The following is a 26,437-nucleotide window of genomic DNA, read 5'->3' as shown; positions in this document are numbered from 1 at the left end:
ACATAGCTAGTAAATGTCTGATGTAGGATTTGGACTCAGATTTCCCTGACTCCAAACCACTTGCTCTAACCACTGGCCCCCTTAGCTCTCCCAGATCTATGATTGTAATTTTGATATATGTATAAATCTCTACAACAAAGAGTGCTTATAAATGTTTAACAACTGGCTCATCAAAAAAGGACAAAAGACACATTTTAAAGTTTAATCTGCATTATTATAATTGTCTCTATCGCTTTCATGAATCTTGAAAATTAGCAAAACAATCGAGCCCTTATTTGTAGCATTTATTAATTTCTCATGTTTAAATGCTCATATGGAAAATCTATATTAATTCTCATGAGTCACATTGAACTGGCTCCACAGATCAAAGTACCCCTTTGGCATCAGAGCACATAAATAGTCTCATGATGAGGGGAATGAAGGAGATTATCCAGACTGATCAGCTTAATTTCCTGGGGAATATGGTTGTTTGTGAAAATATACTTTATCTTCAACTGCTCCCTGACCAATTATTTGCTATCACATTTGTCATTCCTTCATAAATATATGCCTGCACCTGATTTCTAATTCCAACTTTCTGAGACTGATCCAAATAGAAAGAAAGCAGCTGGAAGAAATTCTTCCCATTTGACATTCAAATAGAAGGGAATAGAATAGAAATATTGCAAAGACTGCATGTCAGAAAGCATGACTCCATTCAATAATGTCAGAACTGATGGGAAGCTCTTTATTATCAAATGATTGAAAACCCCAATAATTCTACATAATCATTATGGAAATTATTTTCTGAAAAAATTAAAGCTCAGCTGATTTTGGCTGCCAAAATGGTTGGGTCCTTTAAACACACACACACACCCACACACACACACACACACACAAATACACTCAAATCGGACAATTGACAGATTTAGAATCTCTAGATTGTTCCAACACTGACACTCATTAACTGGGAAGACTTTGGAAAGTTCAAATTTCATTCTGATCCTTGCTATCTGGGGACAAGATTAAGAGCTCCTTTGGGTCTCAGTTTCTTTATGTATAAAACAGGGTGACTGGACTAGATTAAATGTTTTTAATCTAGCAGCCATGAACATTAAAAATGATAACCATTTCAACCTAATTTTTTTCTTCTTATTCATATGTGTTTTATTTTACAAATTTTTAAAAAACATGACTCTGAGAGGGTCTCACAGACTTCATCAAACTCTTTCATGGGAAACAGTAAAGACATTCCAAAGGTTTTAAGAATCCCTAGATGTGACTAGGATCTCTCCCAGCTCATATCTATAAGATCTTAGATGGAATTAAAAGGAAATTCCCTTATTTTACAAATCTGCAAACTAAAGTTTAGAAGGAGATTTCTTTGGCCAAGGTTTTGTTGCTATTCAGTTGTTTTAATGATGTCCAACTTTTTGTGAATCCATTTGGGGTTTACTTGGCAAAGAAAGATAGTGAAGTAGTTTGTATTTTCTTCTCATAAACTTATGTTACAATCAAGGAGATTGAGGCAAGAAAGGGTTAAATAACTTGCCTGGTATCACACAGCTAGTAAATGTTTGAGGATCAGATTAGGAAGGTAAGTCTTCCTGACTCCAGGTCTGACATTCTGTCCATTGAACCATCTAACTGCCCATGCATAAATAATTAATATATATCAATTCATAGTTCATATTTTATGACAACAAACTTCTAGCTCTTTGGTTAAATAAGTAGTAACAGTAAATGTTAAAGGTAAGATTTATACCCAAATCTTCCTCATTCTGAGGTCAGTACTCTATCCTTATCCGACAAGTGATGCTACCTTTTAGGTTTACAAACAGATGGAAAGAGGCATCAAGAGAAAGACAAGATGAGAGAAAAATATGTGTGAGAATCTGATAAACACTTTATAAAAATTATCTCTTATTTATCTCTTTCCCTTAATCCTAATTCCTCATGGTAAAAATTGACTAATATGTAAACATGCTTATCCAAAATATGTATGTACAATGCTAACCTGACTGTTCCCCACTGAGGGAAAGGGGGTAGAAAGGGAGGGTGTGCATGCATATTTATGTACCTCTAATGTTGCTTTAAGCATACAGGGTAGCATAACTATCGATTTTGACCCCATAGTTAAGACAAAATCAAGTCTCAGCTAAAAACCAAAATAAAATAATAATAACCAATTCCAGCTAAGAATGATCTGTAGAGGGGAACACTCAAACACAAAGGCAGATGCCACAGCAGATTTTTTTTTATGATGCAAGACTGCTCAAGATCATCTATAGATAATGAAGCAAAAGAACCTGGCATCTGATAAAGCATAAAATAATAGCAAGAAAAAGCAAACATTTCCTACACAATGAGAAAATTCGCCAGTAAAATGAATCATCTCTTCGGAACCATTAATGGAATGGCTTCAATGATGTGCTTGAAGTAATTTGACAAATCCCTGACTATCAAAGACATATTCATATGTGGAGAATAAATAGACTATCTCCATTTTTCTTCCATAAAAGCATCCTGCTTCCTTTTGCATTTTGCAGATGCAGAATGTGGAGGGAACACCAAAATTTTAGGACAACCATTACCAACCTCAGTTCTAACATGTTTTAAATACCTTTTTTGTGGGCAGCAGCAGGGTCAGTTCACGAGAGGACTGGATCGCCAAATGAATGGTCTTCCACTATGGGTCTAGAACGTCTGTCAATCAAACTTCTTTTTTTCCCTCTTTCTTTGTCCCTTGAGAGAGAAGGAGAGTGACAGAAAGATAAAGAGAATCCATGGAAATACTGGCTTGCTACTCTCCACTTGTTTTCACTACTGACTCCTTGTACAGACACACCACTGTTATTTAGAGAGTCCATTCATTATTTACAGGCTACTCAGGTCCTGGTTGTGTTAGGTGTTCCAGACTAAGAGCTAACAGGTATGAATCATATTCACACAAATATACAATCCCGAAGAATAAATCTTTCCAACAAAAATAACCTTTTCATATTCTTCTGATATCTTTCTATGCACTGGCACAGGTCTAAAGAGGACAAATAACTAGTCCTTGTGAAAGATTGCACCCCAGGGGGATTAATAGCAATAGGGAATTATCTCTAAGCAATTACCATTTTGTTTTGTTAACAAGTCTCCATGTTAGGATACCTTGATTTTGGGCAGCTTTTCCCTGTCTTTATAATTGTTGAGAAATCAAATGAACTTACTGTTACTTATCAACCTGTTTTTTAATTTTTATTTTTGTCAATAGCAAATGCCTAGCTATTTACCTAGGCAGGAAATTTTCTTTAGACTCCATATTTTTTCCCTTAATTCTCATTAAATGAAACAAATAAGAAATATTTTCTGTTTAATTACTATAGAAATTACCAGATGAAAACATTAAGGCATTTTATCACTAAAGAAATATTTTAAAACCAAGTGGGGGGGATCATATTGTTTTTACAAAAATGGAAAAATCCTTGGATTCAAGAAATCTTTTAAATGTTGCAAAATTAATGATCAAAACATATGCACAATCTGATGACACTAACACAAGATTCATATCTAATTATATTCCCTTCTGAAGTTATTTTGTCGGTTTACAGTCTAGCCATGTGAAAGAGTATAAAGCAGTGAACTATTTAGAAGTGGACATTGTTAAAAAAAATAATCATTAAAGTAATCAATCATTTTGCCCGATAATTTGATAACTCATTTGGCAGATGGACTAGTGCCTGCCTGTGGTTCCTAAAGTTGGGGAGGTTGAGGCTGGTAGCTCTAAGAGTTGTAAGCTGCAGGAGGGCTAAAACCAAATAGGAATCTGCATAAGCATTTATTCAATGCCTACTTTGTATCAGAAATGATATTAAATACTGCAAAAATATCATTTCATTTGATATACACACCTCTGGTACGCAGGGACTATTTTTTAACCTTCATTTTGCAATTGAAAATTCTTAGATAGAGGTTAAGCTACTTTAACTCAAAGTCATATAGTTATTAAGAACCTGAGGTGGGGTTAGAACACTGGTCTTTCTGACTCCAGGATCAGTGTTCTATCTATCACAAGACAAAGGAAGGGAGAAAAGTAGGGGAAAAGGAAGGAAGGGATGGAGGGAATGCTTTGGATTATTAACAATTTTTTAAAAAATGCTAACTTAAGCTAGGGGACTTTTAAAATCAATTTAGATGTTCCCCAAAATTCGCAAAACCTTTTGGTGCTGATCGTACTAATGGCATAGCATCACAACTGGACCTCTGTCACTTCTTCATTCTCAAATTCATCATTCTAATCTTTGCTTCCTGTAATTTTAAAGTTGGCTTGGAAATCAGTTTTTGTTACCAATGGAGGTGCAACACAAAATCACTTTGAGGACACAGAACAAAACGGACAGCTACTTCAACCTTTAGAGATTCATTCCCATTCTCCAGAATTTTAGGATCTACCATTCTTTCGAGAACCCAATCACCTTCACATTGTAATGAGAAACAACAATAAGATAATGAGATGTCAAAAAAAACCCACTGGATTTAGAAGCAGGGACTTTACTAAATTCTGCAAATAGGTTTTGACAACTTTTTGGACCCTCAGTTTCCTAATCTACTAAATGGACCAGTTGATAAATAATGAATGTTCGAGCTCAATTATATGAATATTATATACTAACAAAAATAGAATTTTAAAAATCATTGTCAGTTGGATGATACAACTAACCCTAAAGTGCAGGGTTTAAACTAATTAAATAGTTTTAGTTCAAAGGGTTGTTTGCTGTTACAGTTTTTGATTTTTTGATTTTAGGTTTACCAAGGCATGAGAAACTGGTACAGCAAGAAAAAAATTCCTTCTATCAATACTCTTCAGCAGTCCCCCTTGCAGTGTATTCATTTGGGAAGGATGTCTGGCACAAAGATATTAGAAGAAAAGAGAGATTATAGTGGTTTATGATCTAGGTAGCTGATTTTATAAATGATCCCATTGCACGCTAAACACCAGCTAATTACTTTGAGAAGAAAGACTAATTACTGTCCATTTTAAAAGTCAAGAATTATAGAAAAGGATCAGTAAAGTCTATGTTCACTCAAGTTGCCTGATGGGAATCTAAGCCAACAATAATAGCAGACTTTTATATCAACTGGAAATGAGTCTACAAAGCTCTTTTAAAAAGTGAAAGATATCATGAGGATTAGAGGAGCTTGAGGTAAAATAGGAAAGCTGTGAGTTTATTTAACTTTACTTTTTTAATGAATTAAAATTTTTGGAATCTTTTTCAGTACCTTTCATATTATAGTTCTATTGTTTACTGTTTTTGAAAATCGAAGCACCTGACTTAAACTCTCTGCACCTCAGTTTCCTTATCTGTAAACTGGGAGATATGGACATATATTTAAGGATGCCTCTAGCTCTAAGTCAGTAAAATAATATGATGAAAGTATAAATAATTATGGTAGAAAGTGAACACAGGAATCATTTAGTAAAAGTCCTTCAATAGTACAGAGAGAAGCTCAGAGTGGCTAAGTAATTTCTCTTAGGTCACACAGGGCTCCTGATTTTTATTTATCAGTGGGGATTATAAAGTTTGCAAATCTAGAAATAACTTACTAGGTAAAGCAAGAACTGAGCCTTTAATCATATCTAGAGTTCATTATTTATAATTCTTGCTTTAATATTTGATTTCATATTATTTATTTTTCAAGAATGTTAATATTCACATGAGTCTAACAAATACGTACCATATTTAACTAACTAAAATTTATTTCTAAAGCAAATCTCTCTCTGAAATGAGTTTTACAAGTATTATTCTTATTTGGATAAAAAAAGGACCAGACTCAGAGTAGTTAAAATGATTTTTGTTTCAAACACACTAAGTAAGAAAAGATGGAGTTAGAGCTTGTATTCATGTCTCTGTCTCCAAGTCTCCTGATTTCTATACTCAGAGATGTGCTTGGAGCAAACTCCAACCAGATTTTCAAAAGCAATTTTTAGATGCCCAATCTCAGCATTGATATCTCAGGGATACAAATCAGAGCTTGTGTTATTAGGTTGCTGAATACTTAGACTCAAGAAAATGATAAAGTATCCTCCATCAAGAAAAAATGATAAAGTATCCTCCATACTTCTTTTTTTTGTGGGAGTCAGTTGTTAAATATTTACCAAAACATCACTACACTATCTTGCCTTCTACTATGGAACACTATCTCTAATGCTGAAAATGTTACAATAATGGTTTTAAAAAGATACTTTCATATAAAAGCAAGCATATGGAACTTCTGCTTTTCATAATCAAGGGAAAATTTGAATCTTTCTACACTAACCCCCAGAAGTTATCATAGAGCAGAAAACAACATGATGTAGACATTTGGCCCACAGTCAGGAGGCCTTGGTTCAAATTCTACCTCAGAAAACTTAGACATTGTAAGATCCTAGGAAAGTGGCTTAATCTTTAGGTACTTTGGTTTCCTCATCTATAAAATAATGACACTAATATTCAGAACCTCCTAAATTGATTTTCAAGTTTATTTTTTTTCTATCTGAATTCTAGAACCTTATTTTAACATTAGTCAGCTCAAGAGTTAGTGAAAGAAATTTTGTTGGGTGATTGTTAGCTGTGTAAGAAAAGAATGGTAGTTTATCCCTGCCTGTCACATAGGAGAAATTTTAGTTCTTGCTAGAGCCTTGATTTACTCCCTTGACTTAAAACCAGAAGGTCTAGGTTCAAGTCTCATCACTGACAAAGACTTGCCTTGTAATTAAGAGCAAAGCCTGTAATTTTGCTGAGTGAACTTCAATTTTGGCATTTATTATATAGTTTTATCACTATATATCACTTCTACTCTATTTTTTTAGGTTTTTGCAAGGCTCATGGGATTAAAGTGGCTTGCCCAAGGCCACACAACTAGGTAATTATTGAGTGTCTGAGGCTGGATTTGGACTTAGGCCCTCCTGACTCCAGGGCCTGTGCTCTGTCCACTGTGCCACCTAGCTGCCCACTTCTACCCCTGAAGTGTTACTGGGAGGAAAAAATTTTTAAATCCTTCAATAGGGATAGAGGTTGGACTTTTGACTTCAATGTCATAGGCAACTCCAAGGAAGAGAAATTCCATCTATTAATATAAGGTAGTAGCTTCTCTGTAAATTATTATTTTCAAATATATATTATAAATAATATATTATAATAAAATAAAAATTAAATAATTAAATAATATTTTAAAATAAAAAAGCCTAAGGCATTGTGGGTTACTCACTTGCCAGTATTTCACAGTCAGTATGGCAAAGGTAAAATTGAAAGCTTGCCTTTCAGGTTTTTGGTTCAGCTCTTCATTTTCTCCATCAAGAACCTCATTAACTTTTTTTTTTTGGTTTTTGCAAGGCAAATGGAGTTAAGTGGCTTGCCCGAGGCCATACAGCTAGGTAATTATTAAGTGTCTGAGACAGGATTTGAACCCAGGTACTCCTGACTCCAAGGCCAGTGCTTTATCCACTACGCCACCTAGCAGTGCCCCCCCCACCTCATTAACTCTTAAAGTACATTATAAATGGGAAATGGTGATAGAAGAATGGAAGGGAATAAGGGGGGGGGGGGAGGAAGAAAAGGAAGGGAAAGGATGAAAGGAGAGGAGAAAGGAGGGATCAGTAAGAAGTGGAGGAAGAAAAAGGGAGGAAGAAGAGAAGGAAGCAAAGAAAAAAGAAGAAAAAGGAAAATGATTTCAAGGAGATATTGAAGAACAAGAACAAGAAGGAGAAACAGTTTTAACATTGCATATGGTGGCACATTCTATAGCCACTGCTGTGGGGGATTCTGAGTCTATTAAATCTTTAGAGTTCAGGAATTCTGAATTACAGTAGCATTAAAACTGACTGTCTTCATTGAATGTGGCATCAATTTAGCGAATCCCCACCAGGGGAGGGGGCAGCAGAATTCCCAAGTAAGAAGAACAGATCCAGTCAAAAAACAATAAAGTTCCCATGCCGATCAGAATCAGCATTCAGGCCATGAATTGCTACTGTACTTTTAACCTAGATAGGATATGGAGAAAACCAGTTTCAATTTAACAACAAAAATAATAAAAATAGTAAGAATTATAATGATATAATTGTAAAATGAGGATATTGATAACCATATAATAATTTTATATAATTATATATTAATAAATGATATTACTCATCATTGAAAAGTCCTGGTAGGGTGAACAAAGGCTTCAAATGCTTGTTACAGTCATAGCTTACTTAAATTTTGGAAATGGAAAGAAAATCAGAGACCATCTATTCTGATGCTTTCATTGTATAAATGGTGAAGTGGAAACTGGAAAATTTAAATGACTTGTCCAAAGTCAAGGAGCTAATAAAAGGAAGGTGTGGAATATTAGAATCCAGCCTTTGACATTTCACATTTAAATTATGAAAATGGCTACTTACAACAGTATCATTTGATCTATTCCACTATGATATTCCTTTTAAAGAACCTCGAACATTCTTTATGGTTATACCTAATTCCCTCTAGTTGGAGTTCAAAGCCCTGACCCAATTCAAGCAATATCTGCTACATGGTGCATTTCCTGATCTACTTATTCCCCCATCCATTGCTTGTGTTCTCCCTTTCAAACTAATAGAAATACAACTATGTTGTAGTTAACAACATTTTTTCTATTTGTGTTTATTCTTCTTCTATTTGTTCTTTCTATATTATCCACCTGATACATGTATTTACTCATATACCTTTCTCCCCAGCCACACAGAATGTAAGGTCCTTGCTAGTATGTTTTGTTTCATTATTTCTATTTATATTTACATCGCCAGAACATCTTGCATAGGACATGGAAAATAAATGCTCATTGATTGAACAATGGCTTGATCTATCAATTCAGGCTTCCCAATACTCCTCAAGACAAATCCCTGATCCTATACGACTTCTAAGTCTTCCCATTTTCCTCACCCATTGTGCTCATTCTTCCTTCCTGACTTCTTTCATGATGAGCTTCCCATCTATTGTAATTTTCTTTCTCCTTACGGACTTTGACAGTGACTATTATTCCAAAAATCCTGCCCAGATCCCACTTCCATGTAACCAAGGCTTTCCAAGGTAATGTGGCATGTGTAGCTTCTTCAGTGATGCTGAGAATGTTAGAGATGGAAGATATCATGAAGTTCTCCTAGACCAACCTTCTTTCTAATTCTGGCATCTTCTATAGCACATTACTAACAGAGGCATCATTTTCAGGGGAGAGAGAGGGAGAGAGAGAGAGAGAGAGAGAGAGAGAGAGAGAGAGAGAGAGAGAGAGAGAGAGAGAGAGAGAGAGAGAGAAGGAAGTAAACACATAGGTTTTGGGAGGGGGGGTGTTGAAAAGTGGATAAGGACAACAGGAAGAAAATAAAGCTGAAGACCACCCCCCCAAATCTGTCCTGTAATCAGAGATTATGGATGCTTTCATATTTAAACAATTCATTGTGGATCAGATTCATCACAGAAGTTCAATAAATAAAATGCTAGACACTAATCTCTATAAATTAATAATTATGTAAAATAACAATAATTACACATTCGAAAGCTAATTTCTTTCCATTTTAATAGCCACATCAAAATCATATGTACTATTTTAGATGCATATTGAATATTCTATAAATGCTGCAGCTGGCAAAAAAAGGCCTTTGAGAAAGCATTTAAGATTCATTACAAATCAGACCTTTACTGATCCACCCCCCACTAGTTGTACCCTCCACCCCTCATTCAGCGAAATTTCATTTCATTTACTTTGTACATATTTTATCTTTTATCATCCCTACTGTTTTCTGTCAGGAAAATGTAAAAATCTCGAGGTCAATCACTCATGTAATTTTTGTTCCCCTCATACCAATAGAGTGTCTAATACACAGTAGGCATTTAATAAATGGTTGTTAAATTGAACTAATTTGGTTTAAGTAGCTTAATTATGACTTCACTGAAATTTGATTTTAATAATTCTGTTAACAAAATAATATTTTACTTCCAAATCTAATAATGGGCTAAAACAAAATGACAAATTTCACATTTATATTATTTTACACAAGGGAAAAGCATGGCACAAAAAGGAGACATTTATATAAATACATAGCAAAAAAGATGTTGAAGAGAAAAATATCTCACTCCTGAATGTCTGAGTCATATGTCTGTTCAGATAGCAAGACTAAGCTGACTACCCCCCCCCAGCAGAAACAAATAGCTATGTGACTTAGTTTGTCAATATGTTTTTATTTAGGCTTCTCTGACACAATGAATGTGCAGAAATGTTTGACATATATCTTCTAAAAGGAAGAAGACAAGGGACAGGTAGAAACCTTCTTATAGCAGTGATGGGACGCTTCTGCTGCTTGTCATTTTTTAATTGTATCTGACTCTCCATAACTCCATTTTTGTGTTGTCCTGGCAGAGATATCAATTTGCTATTTCCTTTTCCAGATGAGGAAACTGATGCAAACAGGGTTATATAATTTGCCCAGGATCAAACAGCTACTCAGCATCTGAGATTGTATTTGAACTCAGGAATATAAGTCTTCTTCACTTCAGGCTCCATGTTCTAACCACTGATCCACCCTTTGCCCTCTGATGGTATGGTGATAGGCAAATAATTTCCACCTTGAAATATTCTAAAGATTCATATTCCTTTTACTCCTATATAATTTTGGAAATGTTTTGATCAACTATAAACATCATTATTATGAAAGTTTTGGTATATCTGTTGTATAAGGAAATGGACCTTTGGTAATACAATTCTATCGTGTTCCTTTGTTTCTCTATCTGTTGACAAGAGTGCCAGGCTAGATAATCTCTATGATTACTTCCTGATTTGAGTTATAGATTTAATTCTTAAATATAAATAGTAGAATTTAGAGCTAGGAAGACCTTAATTCACATCCTGCCTCCAGTACTAGCTGTGTGACTCTGGCAAAACAACTAATTTCTGTAAATCTCAGCTTCTACCTCTATAAAATTGGAATAACAGTATCCAACTAAAAAAGAATTTTGTGAGGATCAAATGACATAAATTAATGTAAAGCGCTTTGCAGATGCTAAATATTATAATATTATAAATATTATTCTTTCATTTTTACAGGAAAAAAAAACACAAAAAACAGAAGACCATAGAAATAGAGGGTTTGACCAAGGTCACAAATTATATGTGGCAGAGCCAAAGTATGGCCCATTAAGAATATTAATATTGATATGATTCATTTTGTCCCAAATTATTTCAACTCCTGGGTCACTGGGTCACCTCACATCCAACCACTGATTAGGTTAGCATTTACAGAAAGTCTAAAACTTAGGAATTTTAGCACGCCCTGTCCCCTTTCCTACCAACCTGTCATTCTTAAAGGAAAAAGCATGGAAGGGTCATAAATATAAATTCCATTTTTTCCTTATTGTTTTAGAGATAGCACAAACCAAGGAATTTCTCACCTAAGATTCAGTTTCTTAGTATTAAGTCTCTCCATATTTAGTTAGTCTGTTCTTAAAGCAGATACAGTCTGCTGCTATTACCATACGCAAAGTCTTTCAGTGTGGTTGAACCTTCCAATTAAGAGCTCTACTGGCATTAACTTTGGCCTTCCTGATCTAAATAGTTGTTACTTTAGAAAAATATGGATTTGTTTTTTGTCAAGGCAAAAAACACAAAGTATTTTCCCCCCTTCATTTTTCAAGAAGTCAGTCCACAAATACGGACCAAACAATGACTAAAGACATGGCCTTCAAGGAAAAAGGATGTTGGATGTCTGACAAAGTAAATAATGAAGTCTTCTTTAAGAATTTTTAGTTTGGGAGAGATATGATTCACAAGCAAATTTAACCGAATTTATATAACAAATATTATTTAAATTACTGAAGTTTAATAAAAAATTGATAATCTTGTATATTGTATGCTTTTAACTCTTATTCCGAGCAGAGATTCATAGATCTTATTAGACTCCCATAAGTTACCATGACATAAAAATGATAAAAATCTTTGGTTCAAAAGAAATATTTTGAATAAGAGATATAAATTGTGATTTTTCCTCTTTTAAAGGTGTACAAACAGGAACACAAAGAACTTAATTAACTTTTAAGTATTTGAATCACATAAGCTAAAGATGAAAATCCCAAACCAATGGGATATTATTATATTGTGACTCTCAAGTTTGAAAGTGATATTCACTTCTTCAAAGAGTTCTGACATTTTATTTTTATCAAAACAGATCTTTGGGATAGGTAGAATGGGTAAGATGTTTTGTTAGCTTTATAATAACCATATTTGGACAATTCCTCTTTTTTATATTAAAGGTCTTATGAACAGTTTCTTTTTTAATATTCATTAGAGAAAATCTATTTCAAAGCATGCCATTTTAGTATGAGAATCACCAGCTATCTCTCTTTTATGGGTTAAGTCTTCAGATATTATTTCTGTAACCTATAACATCCTTTCCAATGGGAATCATGGCTTTTTTCCCCCCATCTGGTTATTATATTAACTACAGGTGTGAAGAGCAAAGCTATTGTAGACAACCCACTCATTTTCTCTGTTAACAATCATTCTTAATCCAGTTACATAAACATTAAAATTAGTAAAAGAAAGCCAGATTAGATTACTACAAAAAGGAAAGTTTTTTCCAACTGAAAGTCAAAGAGAGGAACAAATTGTTGAGAGAAGTTACACATTTTCTTCACTAGGGAGATGTAGAAATTGAAAAGACAGATGACACTATTTGGTACATTTAAATAATTGTTGCTCCTGAATTCTGATGGATTGGCCTCATAATTCCTTCTAGCTTTAAATAGAATTTGAGTTTTTTTGAAGACTTTATTCAGAATAGGCCTAGAAAAATAACATATTTGCTCTGCATTTACAAAGATGATATTATTGATGAAGAGCCAGTTATGCATTCAGTTCAAACCAGTTTTCCAAGAAGGAAATTGATTTCTTTAACTAAAGTTCTGCTCTGATATATGTCTGAGTGTGGCATGGAAATGACCCCAAATTCTCTGTTGGTTAGGTAAACAGAACAAAAATTCCAGCAGATTCTATCAGATAGAAAGACTTTGAATACGAATCCAATGCTAGACTGTGTATTTATCATCTCAGGACCAATATAGCTAATTTTTTTAAATCACTTTTTCCCAATTATTTATTTATTAGCCAGGATTTATTGTTTCTCTCTCTCTCAAAACTCTTATGACAAATGCATAGTCAAGAAAAAGAAAATCATATATCGGCCATGTATTGGTTAAACAACATATGTCTCAGTCCATAATATCTACAGCAAAATCTATCATGAGTCATTGTTGGTCCTCTAGCATCATGGTTTGTAATTGCTTTGGTCAGAATTCTTAAGTCCGTCAAAGTTATTTGCATCTCTTGTCTAATTTCTTATGGTACAATAGTATTCCATTAAATTCATATATCATATTCAAGCATGGGCATCCCCTTAGTAGCAAATTTCTTGACACTTTAAAAAGAGTTCCTCTAAATATTTTTGTATATATGATACTTTCCTCTTTCTTTATCTTTTTTGTGGGGGAGTAAAGACCTACGGTTAACTTTGGAGGGGGCTTAACGTACCAAATGCCCCATCAATGGTACATCATAAATCTTGTTGTTATTAAACACATCACCAAGTCAGATGCAGTGAGTTTTCCAGTGACAGTAATTCATGGGAAATAAAAATGAAAGTACCAACTAAATCAATCAGATTATAGAACTTTTATCTACTGGATTCAAAATTTGTGTCTATACTTCTCAGTCTCCCAACTTGGAAGGGTTAGTTATTAGCACATATTTGTATGAAGAGCACTAGAGTGAAAACCAGAAGAGGCACGGCAGTTCTGACCAAATCACTTCCCTCCTCATGGCTTCCTATTCCTTTCCGGATCAGCTACAAAAATCTCTTTGGCATTAGAAGCCCTCTATAACCTACTCTAGTCCTCTTTTACCTTTCCAGTCTTTCTAAGCATTATTTCCTGCCACATATTCTTGAGGTGACATTAATCTCTTTGCTATTCCACAAATTCCATTTCCTGAATTCCTTTATTTTGCAATTAAAATCCTATATTCTTTAGGAATCCCAAATCCATCCCCTCTTACATATTTATCCTGTAGTTTTCATTTTTTTTACATATTTATTTGTTTATTGTTTCTCCAATGAGATTGCAAGCTCCTTGAGGACAGAGATGTTGCTTCTTTTTGAATCACTAGCACCTGATACATAGCAACACTTAAATGTTTACTGAGTCCTGGGTTCAAATTTAACCTCTGACATAACTATTGCATAATCCTTAGCAAGTTACTATACTTGACTAAATCTCATTTTTCTCATCTGTAAATTGGAGAGCAAAATACTTGCATTGTCTCCTTCACAAGGTAATTGCAAGCTTTACTGTTGTTGAGCTGTTTTCAGTCGTGTTTAAGTCTTTGTGACTTCATTTGGCAAGATAATAAAGTGGTGTTGTGAGCAGATCATGTTTAAATGGGAAAGTGCTAAGTAAATATGAGATTGTTTATTAACAAAAATTGCTGACCTTTTCAGGGATCAAATATAGATTTCTATCTTACAGATTATATTTAAAATCAGGGAAATTGAAGTAGTATAAAAATAATATAGACACATTCTGAAAAGACAAAAAGAAAGTAGGGAAGATGATTAAAAACATTTGTAACTTCATTAAGATTATACTTAGGGCAAATAAGGATTTGTTCATGGAATCCTGAAATGTTAAACATTTTCTGAAGAAAAAAATAGAACAAATAAAAGGATATCTTACTTTATAAAAGATTATCAACATATAATGAATGTGTTAACCCCAAGAAGTGGTAGTCATGACAATATAAGTAGCTTTAAAAATGGTGAGATAAATAAAAGGTCTCCAAATGCATCTACTCTTAGAGATAGACTCTTGAACTGGATAAAACTTGAGAATGACTCAAAAAGTCAATTCTCCTTAAATAGAATTTAGCTGATCTTTTCATTTTTCAAAAAAAAAAAGAATAGGATAACAAAAAGGCAGCTAGATTTAGGGTGTGCTAACATTAATGAGTCAGCTTGTATTGTCTAACTTAATTCCTATTTGTTCTGTAGTATAACAATGACAAAGATGTGTTAAAATTTAAACCAATCAATATGGTTAAAAGGTAGCATGGTAGAACATTGGGTAAAAAATCAGGTTTTGAGTCAGGAATACTCATTTTCATGAGTTCAAATCTGACCTTAGATACTTAGTAGATGTGTGACCATTGGCAAATCTGCTAACCCTGTTTGTCTCAGGATATATCTGTAAAATGAACTGGAGATGGAAATGACAAATCACTCTATCTTCTTTGCCAAGAACATCCCAAATGGGGTCATGAAGGATCAGACATGATTGAAAAATGACTGAACACCAACAAAACTAGATGTGAAAATGTTAATAATAAGCATTTACAACATATGTATACATATATATATATATATGAATGTAAATATAATGTTGGAAAAGTGGGATACGTATATTATCTCTTTCTTAATTCTTATAACAACCTTGTAATGTAGGTAATTTCATTAATCCCTTTTTACAGATACACAAAATAAGGCAGAGAGAGATATTAAGGAATTTGCAGAGAGTTATACAACCACTATATGAAGCATTTGAACTCAGGTCTTCAGACTCCACTTTTTTCACTATATAATCTAGCTGCCTGAGGGCTCTGAATGAGTTTTATGGCTTTACTGTGAAAAGTACGTGTTCCCAAAAAAAGTGAAAAATTATTCACTAAATAACCGGGAAACTGAGATTAGAGTTATTTGATATTTTTCATATTCTAAAATCCATTTATTCAACAACTATCACCTACCATACTACCACATCATAAAATGTATATGAACAATGAGAAGTGATTAGAAAGTTTTTTTTTCAAATTTCAAATTGAAGTTTTATATAAAACGACTTTTTAAGTCTCTTTTAGGTGCAGGAATTTATTAGTCAGGTACTGAAACAGGTAAGAATTTACAATCTAAAGACTGAAAGATAAAAAATCAATCTGCAAATAGACAAAGTGAAGATATTTGAGCAATGCTGAATTTCACTAAATCAAAAAAATCTTTTCTTAAATGTTTACTATGTGCCAGAATTGTGCCAAGCACTGTAGATGTAATGAGATATAAAAACCAAATGACTAATAATTTATTACTTTTTTATCATCTCCTATTCTACTTTCTTTTGGTCCTATGCAACTCTCAAAGAATCTAGAAATCTTAACTTTGAATTGGAAATTTCCAATAAGGTAATGAACATTTTCTTAATCTAGTTAAGGTAAAATAGTGACATGGTCCCTAAGAAACTTGTATCTATTTGAAATTCATATAATATTTGAATTCTTTTTTTAGCCTGTTATCCTTCCCTAAACAAGGTTTTGTTTTTGCTTCTAGAATCATGAATTGCTCTCCTTTGTATGCTGCCTCTGGTTTGAAATGTTTAGAAGCACATTTCATAGAAATGGAATCATTTCATGCAGCATAGCTGATCAAGGACTAACATTCAAATACTCTTACCCTTCTAAAAATCTTCAAAGCAACTGCAGCTGTTATCTCACTTTCTCACTAAGTTCTTTCTATGTCTATGTATGGTGTCTTGAAACAGCAATTCTAATTGCCTAAATTTAGTATAACTGAATCTGCATTGGAAGAAAGTCTTTGAAACTAGCTCTGGAAATCTGATGGCATGTCCTAAGACCTAACTTTGACCATCTTTATTGGATGATGAGTGGAAATGTGATGGGTTACTTCTCAGGTTTTCAAAGGTGTGGATTGATATCAATATTAAGAAATCTCAGTCTAACAATATGGCTGCTCCCCCCACTATTATCATAGCAGAATTGCCAGATGGCAATGAATTTTATAGGATATGCTGACAGAATAAGCCATAAAAGGTTAAAGAATATTCAATAACACTAGAAAACTCACATGTGTATGAGCCTGAGTTCTCTTATTACCATTCATCTTAGTGTATTTGTTATTTCAAAAAAATATTTAATATGCTAAAGGATTCCAACACCATTGTTTACAAAATGAAAATTACAAGACATATGAAACTTCTACATATTTATTCAGAAGGAAAAAGAATATTCTTGCCAGGTGAATTAATACTTTGCATTACTCTTCGCAAGTTTGCCCCATTTTCTGTTTTTTTTCATTGACTGAAGATAGCCAAATCTTCATTACATTATGAACATAAACATTTTTATGTCACATAACTATCCTTTATACTTAGGTTTTTCCCTCCTCTATAGGTTTAGAAAATGACTTTGCAGAGTCTTAATAGAATTTATGGCATTAACATATACATTTTTTAAAAAAGCAAGTTAAAATATTTGTCACTTTAGTTAAAAGCTGTAAAAATCTGTCACTTCCATGAGCAAGGCCAAGAAAATATGCACAATGATTGCAACAATGGAAATTGAAAAAACAACAGCCATAAAATACAAAATGAATCATATAAAATTATAAAGAACAAGTTGGCTTCAAATAAAATAAGAGGAAAGAAAGGAGAAGCAGGTCCCTGTAGCTATTCTTTTACAGAAATGAGGATTTCTTAATTTTGGGAAATTTGGATAATGTGAGGGTTTTTTGGTAATGCACTGATTATTTTTGATGATTTACCCCCCCTTCCCCCACTTTTTTCTTATCTAAATAATATCGCTAATTAAAAGGGATGGCTTTCTGGAAGGAGATTAGGAAAAAAAACAAAAGGTATAAAAGAAGTTTATCTTTTTGTATTACACATTAGACATAAAGAGCAAAATGTGTATCCACATATATATCTTTATACATGTATGTATTCACATGGCATACAATGAAGATGTTTATCCTTAGTTCTTAAAGAAGACCATGACATCATTGAGGTGCCATGACAAGCAAATGGATTTCAGTGAGGTGGAGCTGTGCTAAGTCACCAGTCTCACTTTCTCCTCCAGAGCCATCTAGGTGCAGTGACCAGATATGGATCTGGATGACTAGAGATGGCCCTGGATGTGAGGCAATCAGGGTTAAGTGACTTGCCCAAGGTCACACAGCTAGTTAGTGTCAAATGTCTGAGGCTGAATTTGAACTCAGGTCCTCCTAACAGTCAGTGTTCTATCCATTGTGCAATAGAAACTGTCTCTGAATTGCATTAGATTTGCTTCTGTATGTATGTATATATATATATATATATATATATATATATATACATATATATATGTGTGTGTGTGTTTATATTTTTATATACATAGGTCTATGTATATAAATACACACATGCACAGGAATTGTATACAAGCACACATATATGCATGCATATACAAATACTTATAAGTCTATACACAGATACATGCATGCGCACACACACACACACACATATAGCTTATCAATCTTTCTATCTCTGATCCTAGAATAGTTCATTGCAAATAAGACAGGGTGAAAATTTCAACAACTTTTGAGATATCTAGTCAGAGTAAAACATGAAATTAGGCAAGCCCTTTAAAAGGCTTATAAAGGACCTCTCAAGAATTTGTCAGATGAGAGATTTGCTGAAGGAAGAAACAGATGGACAAACCCAGGACTACAGTGAATGATTTTTCAAATACAGGGTAAGTTTCATAAAATACTGTTGGGAAATTCTCTATGAAATCTTTCCTCAAATCAATTTTTAAAAGAAATTCAGTTGGGGGGGCAGGTGGGGTGGGAATGAGACAGAGAGCCCAGGACACAATTGAGCTCTGCTAAATAGACAGAAAAGGACAAGAGGGTAAAGACTTACCTTGGATATAATAAGTATTCCTTCTGGTAGCTTTGTAAACTTATTTGGCCAATGTCATGCTAAATTCAGTTGTTTCTACTTAAGTCCTGTGCTATCAGGGTCCTTAATCTCAGTACCTTGAGATGTAATGGCCGGATAGTCTCCAAAACTTAGAAAGCTCCCTAGAGCACTAAACGAATGACTTGTTCAGGGTCACATAACCATTGTTTGCCAAAACATGGATTGGAATCCAACTCTTCATAATTTCAAGGCCACCTCTCTCTCTGTAACATATTCTCCAGGCTTCATAGAGCTATAATTTGGAAGTAATTTCCAAACTTATTAGACTACAGATTCATGTGCAGGCTATGAGGTTGTGAGATTTTTTTCAAGTTAATACAAGGATGTATTACTGAATTGCATTTCTTTTATGTCTTCTATGACATTTATTTGTGGGATAAATAAAAAATAAATAAATAAATAAATTTGCCTTCATTAGTCTTTTTATGAATGCTAAAGTAGCAGAGTGATTCTAGAGCTGGTTGTGATTATCAGGAAAATTTAAGTTCAAGCTATTACCATCACTAGTATTACAAGCACAAGCTATATGTTCATAAGACCTTTCATTCATCTAGACATCTGAGGAAAACTTTGATGACTATTAAATATAAAAGGAAAAAAAAAAGAATCTACATTTGAAAAGAGGGTTTCAATATTGAAAGATCCCATACCATTGAAATCACAATTTTTGGGGAAAAGTAAGTATAAATTTATATATATTCATATATATATTTATATACATACTTTATATGTTATATACTACATAGACATATAGATCACATATTAATGTTGATAGAGATATAGATATACACAGTCAAAGAAGCAGGTCATCTCTGTTTCAACAGGCTAAATTTCAGAGTATGATAGTTTGGATCTGCTTGGAAAGTTTATACTCTCAGCTAAGTCTAACAAAATTCACTGTACAAATTTCATGGAAATCAATTGCATTTTATCACACAAAAAAGAAAAAAAACCCAAAAATATCTTTCGGGTATTCTAACTTCTCTATCTATTTTTAAGCCAATATACCTTATGAACAAAAGACATCAGTTACTTCCTTCCCATATGTCAAATCCAAAAGTATTTACCTATCTATTCTCAATTCTTGTTCAGTTTTCACAAAAGACCATTTTCTAGAGAAGGCTTCTCAATCCTCTACTGCAATAACCAGAGGGCATACTCAAAGATTACTGTGTTCACTCCATTGTACTTTTACCCATAAATCATAGATCTTGGACTAATATCTTTTTTTCCTAGTTGGAAAAGGCTTTAAGGCCAAAATGAGTTTTCAGTTGTGCTTTGAATGATGGACCAATTGTAGTTTGGAACAAGGCATGCCAGACTAACATGAGAGATGACAAGAGTATTTACAAAAGTCTTTTTCTGAACAGACAGAATATCCTGGATGGAGAAGTATCACTGGATACTAGAACTCAAGGTGCAAGTGAACTCATTGGTCATAGGATCAATATGTCAGTAGTCTGATGAGGCAGTCAGATAAGCTACTGACATCTTGCTTGGTTTGGGGAGGCATAACTTCCAGGGATAGGGATGTGATAGTATATGTTCCTAATTATTAGTCAGACATCATTTCAAACACGCTTGGGTGATGTAGCTTAAAGAGGTCAATGGTAAGATGGGAAGTATCCAGAAGAAGGTAATAGGGATAGTGAATGGCTTTGATTCAAACCATATCAGACTTACTTATATGAAACAGATATGCTTATTTTGGAGAACAGAAGTGTAAAGGATAACATGACAGTTATCCTAAAGAATTTGAATGACTGTTGGAAGAATGAGGAATTTGATTTATTCTGTATGATCCTAGAAAGAAGAAGTAGGAGCAAAGGGTAAAAGTTGCAAAGAGACCAAATTAAATTTGACATAAAAAAAGATATTAACAATAAGATACATCCTTAAAAATCTTCAACCAGAGATTAAAAATAATCAATTCTCGGTAAACTACAGTGGAAATAATTCCTTTTGTATAGGGTTGGATTAGAATGTCACTGAGGTCACCTCAAACTGTTAAACTGAGTTGAATTATTCTCTGAGAATAGAAGGGTAATCCTTGCTTTTTTTAGGTTTTTGCAAGGCAAATGAGGTTAAATGGCTTGCCCAAGGCCACAGGGTAGGTAATTAATAAGTGTCTGAGGTCAGATTTGAACCCAGGTACTCCTGAATCCAAGGCTGGCGCTCTATTCCCTGCGCCACCTAGCTGCCCCTAATCCTTGCTTTTTAAAGAAGAAACTAAGAGCCAATTTGGTTAAAGGAATTTCCCGAAGTCAAAGAGGTAGCCATGAGCCCAGACCTTCTAAACAATTAGAAACATGAACGAGAAGTCCATTTGACTCTCATTTAACATATATTTATTTATATCCTAATATGAACAAAGCATAGAGTTAGTTCTATATAGTAAATATATGGAGTACCAAGTAAATCTATGTAGTCCTGACATTTTTCAACCTATTCACTGATGTCTTGAAGAAAACTTATACTTGAGTCTCCATCAATGCTGGTAGCTAGTTTCATCTTATTTAAGAATATAACGTTACATAAAATACCGATAGCAATTTGTGCTTAATGGGACTCCAAATCCAACCAGTTGTGCTTGCCTTGGGAAATGAAAAGATAGATTTAGTTTTATCTTCATTTATTCTTTCACCTTTCAGAAGTGATTGCTGATGAGGCTGTCAATCATCAGTAGTTCTAGGAAGTTCGATGCTTGGATCACTAGAAATTTGAAGTTTTATTTGACATCTGTCACAGAATGTCAATATTATATAGTTATGTGCAATAGCTTTCAGTCACCACAGATCTGAGATGTACTTAACTGGTAGTCTTTTCTGAATGGTCTTATAGCCCTCTACCCCACAAGCTACTGAATGGCTCACCTGCAATTAAACATACACACACACACACACACATATGTATGTATGTACTTTTTCCCAATTATATGCAAACACAATTTTTTTAACAAAAATTTAAAAAAAGTGTTCTAAGTTTTCTCCCTCCCTCCTTAGGATGGTAAGCAACTGAATATAGATTATATATGTATAATCATGGAAAACATCTTTTCCAATTAGTCACAACATCTTTAATTGAACTTATTGTACTAAACACATCTTTGAATGGGCAGGTGAATGAAAATGCAAGTTTGTATTTATTATCAACATATGTATGTATGTGTAAGGTAGGCATATGTGTATGTGTATATAAAATCACACATATGCTAAGTATGGGTTCACATAGGATTTATGCTATTGTGTGATTGCATTTATCTGATAACAGTATGTTTAAAGAATTCAGATTTTTAGCATATACAACAGGCTTGAAACAATAATAATGAAAAAGGTCTCTTTTTCCATTGAATAATAAAAAAGGAGGGGAATCTAGATGGTCTAGTGAATAGAACACTAGGTTTTGACTTAGGAAAAACCTGAGTTCAATTCCAGACTTAGATTCTCAACTTCTATTTGTCTCAATTTCCTCAACTGTAAAATGGGAATAAAGTGATAATAAGTGTAACCTCTCAAAGTGCTATATAAATGTTAACCATTATTATTATTATTTTAAATATTAATCTTGGGGGACAAACTTAAATAAACATGATATTAACAAAACTTATTAGTTTCAAATATTATTTTATTTCATTTTATCACTAAAATCATAAAGAAAAACTTTTACAAAACCACTTGATTAACCACCTACTGTTAGTCTTTACTTTCAGATTGCTTATATTCTCACAAAATTTACTAAAGGCATTGTGACATGATGGATAGGTCATTGTTTTTATAGTTTGAGGGTATGAATCCAAATATAATCTTTTTCTGTGTACTGTCTGAGCTCAGGAAAGTCACTGAACTACGATGGACCTCCATCTCCCCATTTATAAAACAAAGGGGTTCGACTAGTTGATTTGATATGCCTTTTCTGTTCTAATACTATGACCCTATGGAATCAGTATACTATAAATCTAGGAAGCAATATTTGCCCTAAATCCATCTATGACCTCCAGTCATAGGCACTAAGCCCATTTTTGATTTGGGAAGTTACTAATTTATTAAAACATCCTTTTCTCCTTCAAATCTGCACTTTAAAAATTATTCTATCATCTAGGTAATAGCCTTTTTAAGAAATGCATTTGGTAGACAAGGGAAAATATGCCATATATAAAATGATAGTGAACAAGCAAACTTCTTGGTATCTCAAAATTACTATATATTATAATTAACAGTTTTATGATCCCATTAAGAAGAAAAAATCAGTAGAGGAACTTCATTTCTTAAGTATGCCATTAATGTTATGACTCTACAAAAAATACAAACAGCAATAAAAAGTATCTATGTAAAGAAAAACACTGGATTACTACAGTCATGCATTTATTTTTGCCATATTTCTTGAAATAATGTCAAATTCTGTCCATAAGCATGAACTCTGACTTCTCTCACAACCCAATTCCACAGCGATCAACTCATTTATTTGCTGTCAAAGAACTGTCTCTAGCTTAAACTATAAGTTTGACCTTGGATTTATGAGAGGCTTCAGGAAATATGATCAATCTGCTAGCAAAATATTCTAGTGCAGAAAGAAACAAAACATGATGGGTTGAGATTGTTGGATCTTTTTTGGGGGAAGGATGGAATTCAAGAACTATAATATAAAGAGCTAATAAACCATGAGAGACAAGTCAGCTTATTATGGTTTTCTTTTCTTGACCACTATGAATGTTTGATTAGAAAAACTAAAAAAAAAAAGCAAACATTTTTTTAAAAAGACTAGTTAGAGTTTTATAGTGCCAACATAAATAATTGTTTCCTTTTTATGTCATACTGGTGTAGTGCTACCTTACATTTACTATAGAACCACATACATTTGTTTTCCCTATTTAAGTACATCCTTTGTACAGTCTCTGTTAATACATATTCCACAGTAGATGTGTTGATATAGTACACATTATGTTAGGCAATATTTAAGATAATCACTCAAATTATCAGTAAGGGTACCAGAAATGAGATTTCCCCCACTTTATCATACATGATGTATATAATTAAAATTTCTTAATATCTTTATTGTATTTTCCCTGATAAAATCTACAGTGTTTGATGTCAGCAAGAAGGGGAAAATATGAATTGTACATTGAAAAGTAAACCCCAAAGGGAAAAAAATTGTCATACACATTCACTAGGTTTTCTTCTAGTTAAGGTTCAGATAAAGATTTTAATTAGCTCCCTTGAAAACTGTGGTTCACACCAAAATAAAATTTCTATCATCACCTCCTTTTCACACAATGCTAGGGGATGATAATATATCCAAAAATAGAAGGCAGAATCTTGATAAATGGTTGCTATCCCTTCACTAGTTTGACAGCATTTTCATTACAAGTAGATGTCCAGTCTTTAATGTTTGCGTTGTCTAGGTATAGATCATTAATTACTACATTTTCATTTACGTTAGAGAATTAATTTTCTAAGATCACATACAAATCAACCCATTCAATGAAAATATTTGAAAAGCAGTTTTCAATAACAAACATAGCAGTGGCAAATAAGCTAAGGAAAATAATCAAAAGTAGTACAATCACAAAGTAAAAGGTGTGATCCTATTTTTATGTGACTGGAAAACAAAAGATGGGCTAGTCATAATTAGAGGGAGGAAGAAAATGATAGACAACCCATATGATGGATAGTTCTTTGCAATTTAGAAGACTATTAAGGGCTTCTGATAGCCAAATTATGGGAGGATAAAGATAAGACTATGACAGAATAAATGTTTTTCATTTTCAGTCACTAGAAGCACTCACACCAGTGAGGCCACAGGAGCTCTATAAGAATATTAGAAAGTAATTGAAATAGCAGACTGCATGTAAAATGTTATTCATACTGGATTAGGGGAAAAAATTAAAATCTAACCATCACAAAACATGGAATGCTTTCTACGTACATCTCTGAAGTCCTTCCTTAGATAAGTATCTTTCACATGTAGGCTGTAACATAAAAGCTCTCACAGATACAACAATGAACTAGGGAAGTGTTAATAATCTGTTGAAAAATTACATCAAGAAATATGCCCTTACTTATGTTGGTTACTAGTGTTTGAAATATATATATGTGTGTGTGTGTGTGTGTGTGTGTGTGTGTACATGTATCTAACCTAAACAATTCCATAAATTATCTTACACTAATTGTGGGAAACCTGAGAAATTCCTCAAGTCATACCAATGAAAACCACATCAATAAAGTAAGATTATTCCAATAAAAAAGTATGAAAAAATGTGTTGCCTTTATTATATTATTCATCTGAAAAGGTCCCTCCATAACTATGTGTATCATTGAAAGCATTATTGATGGATAAGAATTGAGGAGAAAGGGAATAGAGTGTGATCATTAGTGTTGCTATATGTTCTTGCTTCTAAGAATAATTAAAAGTAAAGCATTTTTTAAGATATTAAAAAATATACACCATGCAGCATTTTTTTTTTATCAACAATGACTTGTAGAAGAAAAGGGCATGATGGAAAAAGTGATTCGATAGTTCTGGAGTGGGAAAGAGGAAACAGATGGATCATCTGTGTGGTCCAAGGACTCCCTGAGGTGCAAAAAGAACAAAAGGAAGGTCTCCAGTATGTTAATCGGGTGATACTTAATGGAGGATTTTCAGGGAAAAAAAAAAAACTCCAAAAAGAAACAAACATGTACAAGATGCAATTATAATAGGTCTAGGGACCAATGACATTTTTTTTTGAGAACAAAATTTGTCATTTGCATATTAAAGGAGTATGGGGATACATCACAAAAACTATCTGAATTAAGGCTCAAGCTGTAATTTCTGGCAAGCTTACTTTTTGTGGATCTAATGACTTCTGGTTATATTGAATGAATTCTTACACAGCACTGTACCAAGGGGGGGAAAAAACCACAGCATATGTCAACACTGTGGGTGCAGATGACATGCAATTTAAAATGTCTAATTACACATTTCACCTTTGCTAAACATCCTGAAAGATGATGTGATTTAATCGTAGATTAATGCATTTCTCTAAGGTCTCAAATTGAGGTAACTCAAATAGCTACATTTTCGGGTCTGGTTTATTATCTATAAGTAACCCAAGAATTGAAATCTCTTGAGTGTTTTAATCTGCCAAGGAGCTGAGGAGTTCATCTGCATATAATTATGCATAAAATACAATTCATTCTCAAAAATGAATGGCTTTTGGAACATAGATAAAACATTTCTAAGGAGTTCAAATTGGTCAGTAAGTCAACAAGCATTTATTGTCTATTACATGAAAGAAATTGTTCGAAGCACTAGGAATACAAAGAAAATTAAAAAAAAAAAACCCCAAGAACCAGGACCTGCTCTAAAGAAACTCATAGCCTATTGCCTCACTACAAAAATAATTTCTAGTGAGAATCTAAAAGAACCTTTATTCAGTTGTATCCCATTCTTCATGACATATCTGAGCCTTTCTTAACAATGATAATGGAATTAACCTTTTCCTTCTCCAGATTATTTTACATATAAGTAAACTGAGGCAGAGTTAAGGGACTTGCCCAGTGTCACATAGTTAGTTAGTGTCTGAGGTCAGTTCTGAACTCAGATCTTTCTGAATCCAAACCTGGAGTCTATGCCCATGTCACCTAGCTAATTTCAGGATA

The 26,437-nt window shown here is 33.4% G+C and overlaps 1 protein-coding gene across 3 annotated transcripts in view; it reads right to left on the bottom strand.

Moving 5' to 3' along the window:
* The window catches only part of SYT1 (synaptotagmin 1), a 731,190-nt gene that overhangs the window by 580,195 nt on the left and 124,558 nt on the right, over nucleotides 1-26,437 (bottom strand). For 2 of the 3 annotated variants that reach the window (XM_074226490.1, XM_074226493.1), the window contains exon 3: nucleotides 2,603-2,724. The exons of the other annotated variant lie outside the window; for it this stretch is intronic. The gene's annotated coding sequence lies outside the window, so the exon portion shown is untranslated. The remainder of the gene's footprint in view (nucleotides 1-2,602; nucleotides 2,725-26,437) is intronic. 3 annotated transcript variants of the gene reach the window in all.

Source organism: Macrotis lagotis, chromosome 2 (assembly GCF_037893015.1).
Source record: "Macrotis lagotis isolate mMagLag1 chromosome 2, bilby.v1.9.chrom.fasta, whole genome shotgun sequence".
Classification (NCBI taxonomy): domain Eukaryota; kingdom Metazoa; phylum Chordata; class Mammalia; order Peramelemorphia; family Peramelidae; genus Macrotis; species Macrotis lagotis.
This window is presented reverse-complemented; position numbering and strand designations above follow the sequence as displayed.